Here is a 13,747-nt window from a genome sequence, read left to right as displayed (position 1 = left end):
GAAGGGCAATCCAGACATTGACTAGTAAAAATTACTAATATTTGTATAGCACTTTAACTTTTGTAGAGCACTTTTAACGCATTTTTCCACTGGGGCCTCACAAAAAGCTTGTGAGATATGTATTACAGGGATTATTATCCCCATTTTATAGACAAGAAAATTGAGATTTGGAGAAGTTAATCGGGTTTGTCTGTGCTCACACAGCTAGTAGATTTAAGAGGAAAGATTAAAATTGAGGTGTTTCTGACTCAAAACCCATTCACCCTGTGCCAGGTTGCTTGTCTGGCAATGGAATGAAGACATGAATATTGGTATATTTCTGAAACAGAGTAGTCTAGTTTGGCTAAGGTACAGAGTTTGTAGAAGGGACTAATAGTAATTAATCAAGCATTTATTAAGAGCCAGTACATGCTACACATAGTGCTAAGGAATGGAGATAACAAAGACAATATTGAAACAATACTTGCCTTTGAAGATTTTATATTCTTACATATATATGCATACACACACACACACACACATATATATATATATACACAATTCACAAATGTATATATAATATGTATGTATATATATGCATTGTGATAAATATGCATATATACCAGCATGTATGCCTGCTGGTTTGTAAAGACTATTTACATAAGGAATATGATATAGTTTGGGGAAAGAAGTCACTAGCAGCTGGGGGAAATCAGAAAAGGTTTCACATAAAAGGTGGTACTTCAGATGAATTTGGAAGGAAACTGGGTCTTTCAGTAGGTAAAGGTGAGGAAGGGGTGCATCTAAGCATGAGCTATAACCAATGCAAATAGAGATGGAGTGACATGTCTTAGGAACAGCAAGAAGGAGTATATGGCTGAACTGGACTGAAGAGTACTTGGAAGAGAATATAAAAAGAGTAGGAAGGGGGTGCAGCTAGGTGGCGCAGTGGATAAAGAACCAGCCCCGGATTCAGGAGGACCTGAGATTAAAAATGTCAGAGTTGCTGTTGATCTAAAGTGGGCAACACCTGGCATATCACTTGTTATCTTTATTTTTTCCCAGGAGTAATAGGAATACAGTAGTGGTTTTTGAGTGGGGATAATGGAATTCTAAATGTAAAGAGAGAAGGGACTTTAGAGGTCATTGAGCCTAACCCCTCCTTTAACAGATGAAGAAATGGAGGCTCAGAGAGGTTAAATGACTTGCTTGAGGTCAAAGCTAATAAGTGCCCCCCTCAGGTAGAATTCAAATCCACGTCTTCCCAAGTCCAATTTCCACATTCTAGCCATTCTGTCACATAAGGCCAGATTTACACTTTAGGAAAGTAACTTTGGTATTTTAGGGCTATTTGGAGGGTGATTAGAAGGGGTAGAGATTCAAAACAGAAAGACCAAAGAGGAGGGTAGTGTGATAGTCCAAGTAAAAGGTGATGAGGGCCTGAATGAAGGTAGAAGATGTGTGAGTGGAGAGAGGTGACCTATGTGAAAAATGTGGTGGCAATAGAAACGATAAGACTTCAAAAAGGATTGGAAATAGAGATTATCAGAGTACAGAGTAAAGGATGACACAGAAGTTGAGAACCAGAGTCACTGGAAGGATGATGGTACCCTCAAAAGTAATAGGAGAGGGGCAGCTAGGTGGTACATCGGACAAAACACTGGCCCTGGATTCAGGAGGACCTGAGTTCAAATCCAGCCTCAGAGACTTGACACTTATTAGCTGTGTGACCCTGGGCAGGTCACTCAACCCTCATTGCCCCCCCACCCCCAAATATAGGAGAACTAAGAAAAGCCGTGGGTTTGGAGGGAAAGATAAGTTATTTTTTGGACATGTTGAGTTTGAGATGCTTAGGAGCAATCCAGTTTGAAACATCCAATAGGCAGCTCCGATTTGTAACATTTGATAATTTCCAAGGTGTAAATATACTGAAAATTAAGGGGGTGGAGCCAAGATGATGGAGGAGAGGCTGTGACTCCCATAAGCTCTCATAAACCCATCCACTAGCTCCAAAATGATGCCATAAAAGAACCCCCAGAGCAGCCTAACTCACATAAGAACAGAGTGAGACTATTTTCCAGCCAAAGAAGGCAACTGGGATCACCTGCTGATAAGGGTGAGAGAGGAGTCAGCTTGAGTTCCAGACCCAGACAGGAACAGACCCCACCTCCAGCACCTCAGAGTCTTCAGCACCAGTGGTTTCTTCTGAGGTTCAGCTCGCAGACCAATGAGGGGGTTCAGCGGCTGGCCAGGATGAAGTGGCTGCAGTCTTTGCTGGCTGGAGTTGGAGTGAAGCGTCCTGTTTCTGAACCAGTGGGTCAAATCAAGTGGTGGTGACCCAGTGGGGGAGGGGTACAAGCACACCAAGCTCCCTACCATAAAGAATCAGATTTCAGACATCTGATTCCGGGTTGAGATGAGTAGGCAAAGAAAGCAGGGGACTATACAAAGCTTTTTGGGGGGCAAAGTAGACCAGAATACACCCTCAGTAGAAGATAATAAAACCAAAGCTCCAACATCCAAAACTTCCAAGAAAAATATGAATTGGTCTTAGGCCATGGAAGCACTCATAAGGGACTTTGAAGAGAAAGTAGGAGAGATAGAGGGAAGGAAAGAATGCAAAGAGAAATGAGAGCAATGTAGGAGTCATGAGAAAAAAGTCTACAGCTTGAAAAGCTGAATGGAAAAGGAGATATAAAAGCTCTATGAAGGAAATAATTGCCTAGGAATTAGGATTGAAGAAATGGAAGCTAGTAACTTTATGAGAAACCAAGACACAGTAAGGCAAATCCAAATGAATAAAAAAAATAGAAGGCAATATGAAATATCTCCTTGGAAAAACAGCTGACCTGTAAAATAGATACAGGAGAGATAATTTGAAACTCATTGGACTACCTGAAATCCATGAACAAAATAAGAGTTTAGACATCCCCTTCTAAGAAATTATCAGGGGAAATTGCCCTGATTTTCTAGAAGCAGAAGGTAAAATAGACATTGAAAGAATCCACCAATCACATCCTGAAAGAGATCCCAAAAGGAAAACTTCCTGAAAATTTAACAATTTGTTCTTGGGAGCCAATCTGAGGTGGTTCCAGAATACCAGGCCTTAATTTGTCACACACCTGATGGCTGTTAGCACTCTCTTGATTGAGAGGTTTGAATGATTCCTGACTGAACTATAAGGACTAATTCTCAACTGACATTTCTCTTATTTGGTCACCTTTGCACTGTTTACCCCTCCATAAATACACTGATCTTGACTTTTTTATTGCATTTACAAAGTGGAGATTAGCCTTCTACCTTTACACTGTCTCCAGTCCAAATTCCAGTCTATTTCATGCTGTTATGTCACTTACTGTCTATGTGAAGAGCGATATGCCATTGTGGTTAGAGAACTGACTTAAAAACCTGAAATGGGGGCAGCTAGGTGGCACAGTGGATAAAGCACCGGCCCTGGATTCAGGAGGACCTGAGTTCAAATCTGGCCTCAGACACTTAACACTTACTGGCTGTGTGACCCTGGACAAGTCACTTAACCCCAATTGCCTCACCAAAAAAAAAAAAAAAAACCAAAACCAAAAACCTGAAATGAATGAATGTTAAAAGTATTTATTAAGCACTTAGTGTGTTCAAAGCATCATAATAAGCAGGGAAGATACAGATAATCATAAAGTTCCTGCTCTCAAGGAGACCATATTTTTTTTATTTTATTTTTAATTTTTAATTTTTTTTTTTTGCGGGGCAATGGGGGTTAAGTGACTTGCCCAGGGTCACACAGCTAGTAAGTGTCAAGTGTCTGAGGCCAGATTTGAACTCATGAACTCCTGAATCCAGGGCCGGTGCTTTACCCACTGCGCCACCTAGCTGCCCCCAGGAGACCATATTCTAAGAGGGGTAGATAATGACATGTTTCTGTTGCAAGTCAGAAGTTAAGGTAGTCTAGTCCTTAGGGTGAAGTAGAAAAGTAGAGGCTAATGCTTTTTCTTGGACTTCATTTACATAAAAAAACCCTTTTCAATTTTCTGACATTGAACCATTTGACAGTGTCAAGGATTTGGGGAGTGAAAACTTTCTTTTCTGGGTTCAATAAAGACCTAACTTCAAGTCCCACCTCTAACATTTACTTGCTGTGTGATGCTGGGCAAGTCACTTACCTTCTCAGTGCTCTGGGTAACTAGAGGGTGCATAGAATGTACAGACTTGCATTAGTAGAGTGGATTTTCTCATGTGGAAGTTCCCTCCATCAATGATCTCACAGGTCTAGTCCCTATCCCCTTCAATTACAAAACAGCTAGAATGAGGACATTTCACAATTGTCCTAGGAGCTTGAAATGACCACCAACTGAAAACAAAAATAGCTATTGGGGGTTTTTCCAGGTACGTTTACCAGCAAAGGCTATTGATATATTTGCAGAGTTCCACTAAGTCAGTAGTATCCATAAAGCATCACCTTAATAATCTGCATTATTTTAAAGAGCACTTACAAAGGGAATCAATCAGCTCTGAAATAAATTTTATTTGAAAGGTGATCTTATGCTTTATTTTCATAGAGAAGTAGACTCTCAGAGTTGGAAAATACCTCATAGGACATGCATCTATGATGAGTACTTGAGTGACATAGTCCTCTTAAAATAGCCCTGAAACGTCATCCAATAGTTACCCAAAGACCTCTAGGGCTTTTCTCCCCTTATCTATTTCTCTTACCTCTTTCCTTATCTCTATTTCTTCCCTATCCTCTCTTCTTTTTGTCCCTCACCTACCTCCTCTGCATTTCTCACTTTTCTGCCTCATCTCCTACTCAACTGGTCACCTTCCTCATGTCCCTGCTTGTGTTTATCCTCTCAGACCCAGCTAATTGCCTTTTTCCACCCCATCACTGAAACTAGCAATATCAGTCACTGCCAGTTCTAGGGCATATAATGGGCATCTCAGACCACCACTGCCATTCTGGGACCAGGAGTCTGTGGGGGCCAAGGAGCCTTTTGGGTTTTGTAACAATAATGGTGGCTATGTCTGAAGTTTCTCAGACCCTGACTGACCATAAGTAGGTGACAGCTTACAACCAAAAATACTTCAGGAACACTCACAAAAGCGAGTCTGAACTGAGAAGGTTGTACCTATGGTGAGATCCAGCCCCAGCATCTTGGAGGCTCTGGAACAATCATCCCCTCACCCAACACATAGAGGGCTATCACAACCCCATAGAAAATAACAAACCGAAATGTGGGCAGAGCCCTGAGTACTAGATAACTTTTTTTTTTTTGATGGGACAATGAGGGTTAAGTGACTTGCCCAGAGTCACACAGCTAGTAAGTGTCAAGGGTCTGAAGCCAGATTTGAACTCAGGTCCTCCTGAATCCAGGGCCAGTGCTTTATCCACTATACCCCCTAGCTGCCCCTAGATGACTTTCTTAGAAACACTCCTGGGGCAGCTAGGTGGCGCAGTGGATAGAGCACCGGCCTTGGAGTCAGATGGACCTGAGTTCAAATTTGACCTCAGACACTTAACACTTACTAGCTGTGTGACCCTGGGCAAGTCACTTAACCCCAATTGCCTCACCACAAAAAAAGAGAGAGAAAGAGAAAGAAACACTCCTCGTGGATATGGCTTTCTGACCCTGCATGTCCTGAGGTGCTTGTTCCCAATCCAGGAAGGAATAGGAATTGGGCAAAATGGTCCCCAAGTCCTCAACTGCTGGGGGTGAGAGGTGGGGAGCATCTCACCTGCTTCATTTTTTTAAAGGAAATAAAGATAATGTTAAAAAAAAAAACTTCCAATGATGGAGAACCCACTTTCTCCCAAAGTAATAACCCATTCTAATAAGGATGAAAAATTCACAGAGAACTAACTTGTCCCTCTAAGTCTGGAAAGTTAGGTAAAGGAGACAGATTCAGAGCAAAATTGAGAGGAGTTCGGAGGAAAATGACTGAGGCCTGGATAAGGAAATAGAACACATGGGTCCTTGTGGCAAGTGAACCTGCTAGTCAGGAGAAGCTAGAAGCAGGGAAGCAGGATGGATCTCAGGTGCACATGTGCCCTCCCATGAAATTCACTTTTTTTGTCTTAAGTCCCCAGAAGTACTGCCATTCATCTTTCTGTAGCAAGGCTGCCATCTTGGGATTTCAAAGAATTGTATCCCATTCCTGGCTTTGACCTTAGCTTGTTCTATGACTGTGAGAAAGTTTCTTAGTCCGTGTTTCTTTTCCTAGCTATAAAAGGAGATAAAAATTCCTCAAACAGATAAAAATCCACAGTCTCATGAGAGAGGGAGAAGAGAACTACTAAACACAATCAAGCTTCTTTCCTTGAGGCTTCTCCAGATGGGACATCAGAGAGAAAATGAAATTGTCCTTAAGTTGTCCATCTACTGGTAGTGCCATGTCAATGCCTGAAACAAGGAAGGATTCCCCTTCATCGCTGTACTAGGGGTCAAATTGAACTCACTCCTCCGTCTCCTCCTTAGTTATGTTTCCTCCATAAGTAATGTTTTAGAATATTGAGTTCACAGTGTTCAAGTACAAACAGTCATTGTTCCATAATGCTACTGGGCTCTGCTCCCTCATGGTTGCAATGCTATGTTCCTCTGACCTGCATTACCGCATTGCCTCAGATGATCTGCTCGACATTGGAGAAAAGTTAGCTTGTAGAATATGCCTCGGCATTACACAATGTACTGAAGTGACGGAACTCACCTCCCACCTGGTGCTTCAGGGGAGATCTCAGGGCCCACAAAAAGCATGGCATAAAGAAGACTCTTCAAACAGCATTGTGTTTCCAAAGAATACAGCTCAGGGCTGAGTTTGGGCAATTTAAACAAAGGGCTGGAATGCCTGAAGCATTTATTTAAGAGCCTCCCCTTTGGTTTTTATATAATGCTTTTGAAGCAATCTGGTAAGTCTGGATGAGGTATCAATCACTAAAGGTCATGGGTGAATTGAATTGATTGCTCAGGTAATTCAGGTGAAGTTTGAGTTCTTGGTAAAGCAGCCAAAGAGAGCATAGTCCATAGGCATTATGGAGTTACTATGATTATGGGCCTTGGGCATGCTTTTACTATGTATTAACTTTGCTGCCAAGGGCATTGCAATATCTTTCGTTCCCTGACTCTTGAAACACGTCTGCCAAAGAAACAGTAGCAATAAATAATGGGAAAAAGTATGAGCAGGCTTGAGTTCAACTGCTCTTGCTCTCAGTTTCCTCATCTGTAAAATGATGACTAGATTATCCTTAAGGTACTTTCTATATCTACAATCCTATGGTTTTCTCTCTCTCTCTCTCTCTCTCTCTCTCTCTCTCTTTTGTTTTTTGTTTTTTTGGTGAGGCAATAGTGGTTAAATGACTTGCCCAGGGTCACACAACTAGTAAGTTTTAAGTGTCTGAGGCCGGATTTGAATTCAGGTCCTCCTGACTTCAGGGCCGGTGCTCTATCCACTGTGCTGCCTAAATGCCCCTTGGTTTTTTCTCTATCTGAACTATTTCCTTGTTTGAGGGAACCAAACTCGCTTTTGGGAAACCCCCTTTGAGAATTCCCAGTTGAGATAAATGATTATTTCTCTCTTCTCTTCTTTCTTTCTTTGTTGTTGTTGGGGTTTTTTGTTTTTTGCAGGGCAATGAGGGTTAAGTGACTTGCTCAGGGTCACACGGCTAGTAAGTGTCAAGTGTCTGAGGCCGATTTGAACTGAGGTACTCCTGAATCCAGGGCCGGTGCTCTATCCACTGCTCCACCTAGCTGCCCCCTCTCTCTTCTATTAATAACCAATTATTAAATTAGAGTTAAGGTCTTTCCTTTCTACTTCTTCATTCGAAGCCAAATCTCTCAAAGAACATTTCTTACCTTGCCCCCAAATTTACCCCATCCAGACCATTTTATCTAGGTGGTACTCTTACCCTACCTTCCTACATTATTCATTGATTAGGTGGAGGATAGGTTCTTTTGTATAGATTGCCCAAGGGGGAGATGAATAAGAGTGATTTAATCAAAGTCACATCCCCCACCCCAGCCCCTCATTAGAATAAGACTACCTCTCGTTATAATATTGATTCTTTCATTTATAGATAACCAATCAGAGTTGATTTCCACCTATCAGGAACACCCACTCGTCCAAGGGTATATAAGCATGAGCAGCCTCCATTATTTGTCTTCAGTTTTCTAGAGAAAGCCAATGACCTTCTTTTTATTACTTGCTAATTAATAAAATGATTGTTAGCTACCCAGAAATTATGTCTGTCAAACAGTTCTCAGAGTCCCCATTCCCTATGATTTGCTTTCCTTGATCTCACTTCCTTTTCCCTGCCATGGAGCCCTAACATCAGAATACACATGCTTTCCTCTGCCCCATCAAGAACCATACTCTTTTCTAACCATTTTCTTATTTCTTTTCCTGAACTGCCGTACTAGATTTCAGTGGTTCATGACTGCTTTTGATAAAGACATCATGCTACTCACTAAAAATATCTTCCTGTAGCCTAAAAAGGGATTTCATTCTCCAAAATCATGTCACAATGCCATAAAATGGTCAAAACCACATTTGAAGATGCCAAATGAAATCATATGAAGAAGCCCATATAAATTTACACATGTATACTATGACTGAAGCAGGCATCAGGATTAGTGTTAGGTTGAAGAACTAGGATGAGCTCCTACCAAAAGAAAGATAATTCAGCCTTCTAATACCTGCCCAACCCCACTGGTTTTGGCCAGTCTGTTAGCTAATCCCCAGAGATTACCTTGTACCTCTCACCTCCATAGTTTAGGTAAATGGTTCCCTATATCTTGGATGTACTGCCTCTTCCATTGCATCTCTTCATTTCCTTTGCTTCCTTTAAAGCATAGGTCATGAGTCCTTTCCTATTCCTCCTCCAGTTATTAATAGTCTTTTCTTCTTGAAAGTACTTTGTGTTGGGGCAGCTAGGTGGCACGGTGGATAAAGCACTGGCCCTGGATTCAGAAGGACCTGAGTTCAAGTCTGGGCTCAGACTTTTGACACCTACTAGCTGTGTGACCCTGGGTAAGTCACTTAACCCTCATTGCCCCACCAAAAAAAAAAGTGCTTTGTGTCTACTTCATATTTACTTACATCTATACATGATCTATTCCTTCTGGCAAGGTGAATGTAAGGTACTGGAGAGCATGAATAATTTAAGTTTTGTCCTCATATCTTCATTACCCAACATAGCGTCTTGTACATGATGGGCACCTTACAAAAGTCTGTGGTCAATTACGTTGAAATCAGTTGTTCTGTCTCCTTGGATGGGTCACTGGTACTTCTAAGTAAAATATAGATAATCTTTAAACAATTACATACAAGGCATTGTGCTGAGTGCTAGATACACAGATATGAAAACAACAACAGTCCCTGACCTTAAGGAACGAGCAATCTAATGGGAGAGACAGGACATAATTAAGTACAATATAATGCGACAGGGCAAAGGTAAAACTTAGACAAACTGTTCTGGGAAAAAGTCAGAAGAGGTAAAGATCACTTTCAGAATAGGTGGAAGTTGCAGAGAGAAAGTGTTCTCCCAGCTGGACCTTCAAGGAAGAGATGGCTTTTGAAAAGCTAAGATACTTCCAAGAATAGAAAACAGCCTAAAGAAGGGGGAGGGGTTATAGTGGAGAGGGAGGAGCTAAGAGTACTATTTGATTAGAACCTAGAATGTGGGGGACAGAGTAGTGTAAAGTAAAATTGGAAAGGAAGGCTGGAGGCAGATCATGGAGGGCCATAAAATGCCAGACTGAGTTGAAATTTTCTTCAAAAAGTTTTTCAGCTTATTGGCTTAAAGAAATAGTCATGAAAAGAGTGATCTTGACATAGATGTGGTGGGTTTTATTTGGCAAGGGTTCTTGCAATTAAAACAAAACAGTTCATTCCCATTGGGAGAACCTGTTAGCAGAGCTCTGGGGACCTTGGCACCAGGGCGTAGTCCTCAAATCCACCTTCTTTCCCTTTGACTGTGGTTCCTTTTCAGTTTGCCACATTTCCCTATTATCCTGATAACACCTTTCCCCTCTTTCTTCTGTGACCCTCCCTTCCCTTGTAATAACCTAGTGAAAAACCTGGAAGAGTTCGCCCCTCAATGAGGTTGATACCCTGTGGCAGTTATTTTCGGGTTAGGGCAGGAAATAGTTGTTTAATTTCACTTCCTCCACACCCAGTTTTTCTCATCCCCACCCCCCCACAACACTCCATTTTCCCCCTAAAAACAAATATTCATCTGATAACTATCCTACTTCTGCCACTTCACTTACTGGATGATGACTTCGGGCAAGCCGTCATTTCCTCATCAGTAAAATGAGAAGGTTGACCGGCAGTGATCTTTAAGGTCCCTCCCAGCTCAGTTTTATGAATTTATTTCAACATCCAGAACGAATCTCCCCTTTCCCTTCATAACCTTCCCCCCCACCCCCTTTATTTCTATCTACAAGCAGCAGGTTCTATTTGTCGGATAAATTAATCAATGCTTTCTTTTTCTCTTCCCCACCCTTATTCCACGCCTTTTCGAAGACCCATTTTCTCCCACACTTTCCTTCACCCGCATCCTCCAACGTCCCTTCCACAAGCCCTCCCCAACTGTCAATTTCAGGTGCTCAAACTGGGGCCAGCTGGGGCGGAGGGGGCAGGGCGTAGAGGGAAACGGAGGATACTGAACCAGTGCTGCAATTGGCCACTGTCAGTAAGGCCATAGAACTGTGCCCTGGTCCGATTGGAGGCCGCGTCAGCCACTCGAAAATAGGGGCGGAGTCTCAGAGAAAGGGGATGAATGAAGTCAAAGTGGGCAAAGGGGGAGGCGGTCAGAACGTGTAGTAGCAGCCTGCGGCCGGTGGCTGAAGAGAGGTACGCGACTGATGCTGTAAGTGGGGATGATTCCGGGGATCCTGGTAGGGAGGATCGCGCCCCGGGGGCAGGGTCCTTCAGATTAATTGGCTACTCTAGCCCCCCTCATAATAATCTTAAGCAGGTAACCACCTGAAACAGGTCAGGGGGTGAGAAAGGGGACACTTTGCCGCCCCCACCCCCGAAATTATCCCGAAGACAACAGCCCTAATTATGAGGGAAGGAGATGGGAACTGCGTTTCTACCAGGGGTTGGAGTGCCAAGTGAAATGGAGAGAGCCTTCGACACTGGGAGATGTGCAAATCTTTCTGGTTAAGGGAAAGGGTGTGTCAACTCTGGGGGCTTTTAGGGGGAATACCCAACTCTTTTCATTACCCTTCTCACGTTAGTCCACGAAAAAGTGTGAAATGCAGTGTCTCTGCAATCCCTCATATGCCTCAACTCTGGAGGCTTTCTATATCTCTTTTGATTCTCCCCATCCCTCTGTCTTTTGCGGGGCTGGAGTACGGGCAGATGTGGAGGGAGGGAAACGAGGAGCTAGAAAGATTGTTGGAAACTGACCTGAGTTTACTGCCCATTCCCAAGGGTGGGTTTGCGGGGGGTCGGGAGTGGACCTTGGAAATGAGCAGCGTGGGAGAAGCAGCCTTTGGAAGATGAGGCTGAGCTCAGGCAACATCAGTGATGTCTAAGGAGATGGGAAGGGAGGAAGCTTTCCAATGATGGGAAAAGCTGAAAGGTATTGGTTTGCTGCTGAGGCTGGAGGCTTTCTGACAGGCATTTGCGTGGGAGCTGGAGGCAGGAGGGGAAGAGGAGAGAAGCTCCAGCTCGCCTTTCTTTAGAAGCCAACTGAGGTTTCTGGTGCAAGAGATTTCTGGTGTATCTGAACAGGGAATGGGAAGGGGTGGGGGTGGGGGGTCTCGGCTAACCGAGAGGAGCCAGGGGTGTGCTGTGGCCGACCTGTAGTCCTTAGATTTTTCGCTTTCATCCTCCCGCCCTTTCTGAGGTGGGTTGCTCTAAGAACCACGAACCTGATTGTAGCTCTGGTTCCGCGGGTCTGCTCCCTCCCCGGATCTTGGCAAGGACGGCGTGGGATTGGGGCCTCGGATCAGAGGCATAGCTTGCTCCCCAGAACTGGTTGCAGAGCTTCAGGCTGCGCTGAGCTGCTCTGCGTTGCGGCTGTCTTTTGTGCTAAGGAGGCGGGAGAGTGGTTGCCGCTGACTGGGGCTACGCAAAGGTTACTCTCGGTCATCCACCTGCCAGCGGAGGCTGGGTGGTTGGGGCTGCTGATTCAGTCAGGAAATCAACATTTACCAAACGAAAGAAAGAGAAAAAAGTTTCATGATTGCTTTCCATCTCATTGTCCAATCATTTTACACTGGAAATCTCCTCTCCTTAAAGAAAAACCATATGAGTCACACCCTCGCCCGTCAAAGAACACTGGGAGGAGGAAGAGAGACTACACCTCCCAACGCAAGCTAGGCACAAAGACCTTTCCTGCCCAGCTGGCTGCCCTGCCCAGTCCCGCCCCTCTGTTTCTCGGGCCCTCAGGGCTTGCAGCGTAATGGGATGGACTTGGCCTTTGCATTTTCCGACCTACTGGAAAGGTTCTGAGCAATGTGTACCCAGCATGCTTAACTAGAAGACACACTTTTACTTGGCTCTCTGTGCAGGAGCCTAATCCCCTCCACTAAATATGAGGGTGATTTTCTAACCTTTCTCTCTCCCCTTGGCTGTGGTACAGTGATCTACACACATGAGGCCCCGACTTGTTTGGATGAATGACCTACTAGGTAACCTGCAATCAAAAGTCGAGTAGAATTCTGGCTCTGCTACTTGTGTAACCTTTGCGCAAGTCTTTTCATTTCTCAGAGCCCTGGTGCCCACTTTTGTCAAATGAGGCAGTTGGACTAAATGATTGAGGGAGACAGCTTGATGGAAAGAATACTAGTTCCTAAGTCAGAAGCCCTCAGTTCAAATTTTACCCCAATGGTAACTACTTTGTGATCTTGCACAAGTCACTTAGTCTTTGGAGCCTCAGTTTCCTCATTTGTAAAATGAAGGTGCTAGATGGACTCTGGGGTTTTTTCCAATTGCATGATGGATGTTAAATTACTGCAAACCTTATGTTTATGTACAAAAAGTAATTTCTGAGGTCACTTCCAACTTTCAATCCCATAAGCTACATACATATTCTGACACATAGTATGTATTCATTAATGCCTAATTTGGTGTCCTTATTTCACCCTTAACCAGTAGTTAAATGCCCAGTAGTTAAAATCCACATGACTTTGAGTTCTCTGATGGCTTTATTAGAATTGGAATCTACTTTAGCTATTTCTAGAAGCAGCTATGGGATTATATTGTTTAAAGAGGCCACCCTCTCCCCCTGATATTTTTATGTGTGTGGTGGGGGGTGTAAAAATGCTTGGAACTGGGGCAGCTAGGTGGCACAGCGGATAGAGCACCAGCCCTGAAGTCAGGAGGACCTGAGTTCAAATCTGGCCTCAGACACTTAACACTTAATAGCTGTGTGACCCTGGGCAAGTCACTTAACCCCAATTGTCTCACCCCCCAAAAAAAATGCTTGGAACCACTATTTTAGAATTGTTTCCACCTCAAAATGTGTAATTTAATTAATTGTCAAGTTTAAGGTCAAGTTATAACTTGGTTATTCATCTATTTATATGTGCCATTGTGGACAAAAAGCATTGTTTTACTTCAAAAAATATTAATATAAATTGTGGGATCCCTATAGTCCCCCAAAGCCCAGAGCCATATTTTCCCATAGAATTCACTGCGCCTAGCATACAGTAAGCACTTAATAAAAATAAAAGCTTGCTGATTGATTTCTCTACTATGAGATGAGGGTTTCTTTGAAGTTGCATAGAGAGAAATATGGCTCTCCTTGGATCTTGTTCTTCAAATAAAATTT

The 13,747-nt window shown here is 43.2% G+C and overlaps 1 protein-coding gene and 1 long non-coding RNA gene across 2 annotated transcripts in view; one reads left to right on the top strand and one right to left on the bottom strand.

Annotated features, from left to right (window-relative positions):
- Positions 1–12,167, bottom strand: part of LOC122741226 — a 14,850-nt gene extending 2,683 nt beyond the window's left edge. The window contains exons 1-2 of the long non-coding RNA XR_006354831.1: positions 11,844–12,167; positions 9,058–9,247 (exon numbers count right to left, since the gene is read on the bottom strand). This is a non-coding gene — a long non-coding RNA (uncharacterized LOC122741226). The remainder of the gene's footprint in view (positions 1–9,057; positions 9,248–11,843) is intronic.
- The window catches only part of SLCO4A1 (solute carrier organic anion transporter family member 4A1), an 80,231-nt gene continuing 77,190 nt past the window's right edge, over positions 10,707–13,747 (top strand). Inside the window, exon 1 of the mRNA XM_043984455.1 lies at positions 10,707–10,831. The gene's annotated coding sequence lies outside the window, so the exon portion shown is untranslated. The remainder of the gene's footprint in view (positions 10,832–13,747) is intronic.

The sequence above is a fragment of the Dromiciops gliroides genome, chromosome 2 (genome assembly GCF_019393635.1).
Source record: "Dromiciops gliroides isolate mDroGli1 chromosome 2, mDroGli1.pri, whole genome shotgun sequence".
Classification (NCBI taxonomy): Eukaryota; Metazoa; Chordata; class Mammalia; order Microbiotheria; family Microbiotheriidae; genus Dromiciops; species Dromiciops gliroides.
The sequence above is the reverse complement of the archived record's forward strand: the minus strand, read 5'-3'. Positions and strand labels throughout refer to the sequence as shown.